Source organism: Lipophrys pholis (genome assembly GCF_963383615.2).
Source record: "Lipophrys pholis genome assembly, chromosome: 10".
Lineage (NCBI taxonomy): Eukaryota > Metazoa > Chordata > Actinopteri > Blenniiformes > Blenniidae > Lipophrys > Lipophrys pholis.
The window spans coordinates 22,434,100-22,437,650 of record NC_137640.1 but is presented as its reverse complement, the minus strand read 5'-3'; positions in this window follow the sequence as shown (position 1 = coordinate 22,437,650).

Genomic DNA, 3,551 nt, shown 5'->3' with positions numbered 1-3,551 from the left:
GCAACTCATAATTACATGGACTTTACATATGCATATGTTGGCCTTAATCATAGTGATGAGACTAAAGGAGAAACGTTTCCCTAAAATAAGAGCGCCTGGAACACAGGAATACTTTTCCCCAGCATACTCTACCTATATCCTATATGGAAGTGTACGCCTGCATGGATGTATTTTCACTCATGCAAAAATTGTTACGCAATTCATGTCATTGTGTTATATATTCAATTAGTATTAGTATAAGAGCACAGATCATGTTAATATTGTGCCACATAACTTACACATAACTAACACGCTTAACTCAACCCTCGTACAAAAATGTTCCTGAATGTAGCCAAGCTATAATTTGCATTCTAAATAATATTAACTGTGCATATATCTTTTTTCATTGTTATCATAACTGTAGTCCATGTGCATGTCTGGTCTGCTTGTCAGTGGAACTCTGCAGGAGTCATGTCAATTTGCTAATACCCATCCCGCCATGTGCGTATGATGCTTTTTGAGGAGCCATTTTTTTCAATTGTCTGACTCCATTGTTTTAATTAGGAAAAGATATGGACATTTTAATTTAGTAGACATGAGCACATTTTGTATTAGAACTTTGTCAACAAAAGCAATTGACATATTTGAAGTAGATATGTGGTTAACCTTCTTTACAAAGAAAAATTATGCCAAAATAAGTTGAGATGGAAATTTCTGAAGGTTCAGGTGCTGCTGGCCTATCTATAACTGCCACATATCCACAACAAGAGGCAACACTGACATGAGAGCAGGTACATTTGGAACCAATGTCTTGTGGAAAATGGAATTTCCTTTTTATCCCTTTTATGAGACGCGTGACCTTTGCACTCGCCGTGGCTCTCACCACCTATTTCCACATTGGTACAGGAGTCGCAGGGACAACACACGCACACAGACACACGCACACACACACACGCACACACACAAGGTATTTGCAATTTCTCTCGAAAGAAGCCCTCCTAATACACACACAGGCGCTCACTGTCGAACAGTCAATATTTTCTGAAGGATGGCCTCCCTCGAGAACTAGTATGCAATCTGAAGGGCCCCTGCAATGAAAGGCCCGTGATTGCATTCGACCATAGCCCTCACAAAGATGTCGTACATCAAATGCCAACAGATAAAAAGGCGTCCACGAAGAGTTAATCAGTAGAGTAGCTTTCATGGTCACACTGCAATCTGTCTCAATAAAATGAAAAGAAGACGGGCTAAAAAAAAAACAACACAAAAAACACCAATATAAATAAACGCATGGCCTAAATACATTGCCACAATCTAAGTTTTCATGAATTGCTGAATGTGATGTTATCTCAAACTACTTCATGACTTCAAATGATGCCCTAGTGTTATCTCACCATTTACCAATATTGTCCGACCTTGAAAATGAGCTGGATAAATGTGCATATGAACGGAGTAGTATGTCTGCTTTTGTATACCAGTCTGTAGACACCAGTTTACTCATCCCCCCTCCCCTCTCTTTTCTCAGTTTGGTTTGAGAGCCTGACAAATTTGCATTCTGAGTCACAGTGGAAATGCCTCCATACGAGGCCCTTAAGAAGTTTGCATACTTGCCACCTCATACCAGATAGAGTACAACAGTGAGATTTTATGGAGGGGCACAAGGGGGGAAAATGAGGCTTAATAAAAACAGTTGTAATAGAAGTCGCTCGTACGAGAGGGTTTCTCACCCTCTCATACTAGCCACTACATTTCAATCTCATTATTACTCTCATCCTGCCAATGAACGAAGTAAAAAAAAAAAGAAAAAAAAAGATCAATGGAGTAGCACAACATATAACCCGAAAGAGGAGGTCAACAAATACTGTAAAATGCATAGAGTCACTTGAAAGACGTCTGCTTGAATGACTGTTTTCAGGTTGTATCCAGTGTTCAACTATTGGATGACAATGTATTTTCAACATTGACTGTGATACATGTTCAAAATTTCATTTCAACGATGAACTACTGCACCCTCTAATAACCAATCCGCAAAAATGTATCTATAATTTATGGCTGTACATGTTTTTGTGGAGTGACTGAGTGCTACTTCTTACCCTATTCCCAAGATTACTTCCATTATGAATACCGAGCAGTTATTCAACATGCCTTCTCTTCCATTCTGTTGTTGTTGTCGTCTTCGGTGTTGTTGTTAGTGTTGACTGAAGTTTCTCATGTTAGAGCCATGAGACTTATGCCTGCCAAATCCTGTCAGTGGTGACGGGACAGTACTGAAGGGGTTAATGAATGATTGGGACGTTTAAGGAATTCATAAGTCTTTGTGACCACCAGAATGTAATTGTTATATTGATTTCAGAGTTTTCTTTAATTTCCAGAAAGCTATACTTTTAAAAATAATTTAATAGAAATGCAATTTTGAACCTAACCTCTTTTATTGCTCAAACATTCTTACTGCAAAAGTTGCAACTCATCATTTTTTTTTATTATGTGAAATAAGCTCTGCTCTCTTTGTATACAGTTTTATATGCTGCCCACATTCTGCCTTTGTTTGAGCCGTCTTTGGAGCAGTCCATCCACCTCGGCGGTGGACAGACTCGATTATGTTCAAGGCAGAATCCTCCCAGGGGCAGAATTCTTCATCTGTACCTGGAAATCTAGACGCTTGTTCCTTGTGCTCCCGGGGGCGAGTCATCCCACACCGCCAGCATCAATTGTGTCACTTTGCATTGACACAAACGTCTGTCACCATCCATTTACCTATATAAATTTAGGTGGTGCAGAATTTCACCATAAATATCAAGACACTTACAGACAATTGTATCATACATTATGTGTCCTGCTCTTTGGGATGACAATGTTCCAGAAAAGACACATCCACTGTCATGGAGTTATTTCAAGTGTTTGAGGGTCTGAACGCTCCGTTGCTGCAGCAGTGTTACAGTGTTTGATGGCGTTGACTGCATCAGTGAGTGTTGTCTTTTTTTACCCCCTCTGGGTGGACCTAAGCCACCAGGCTGTAGACCTGTAAGAGCGATTCTGATTTGATATTTGAAAGTCAGAGTCTCTGCACACCAGGTAAACATGCACATCCTGTCACAGATCCCAAAGGTACTGTGTCCTTGGGAGATCGAACTTTCGTCAAGCTGTACATCAGACATCTGCTAAGCGCCTCATCATGAAAGTGCCGAGGTTTATTCCCTTGCGTTGCTGTGCCAAGAACAACTGCCAGGCGCCAAGAAACCTTCCACTCTGCCATCAAGGTTAGGTGAATGACAATCCTGAGTGACTGAGACACAAGACAAAGGAGTTGGGAAACCACAGCGGAAATGCAAACAGGGAATTTGGGGTACAGTCACATCCATTTCTGACCTATATTCTTTTCCTGATTCTTTTACCTTTTTTGCTTGAATCTTCTGTTGTGTTCCTCGCTTTCTCTCTAGCGTCTTGCTGTTTACATTCTCTCACTGCTTCTCAAATATGTCATAAATTCTATCTATATTTCTTTTTTCTTTTCACTCTCACAGAATACTTTCCAGTTCATTATGTAGCTTCTGAAAAGCGAGCTAATACAGTGT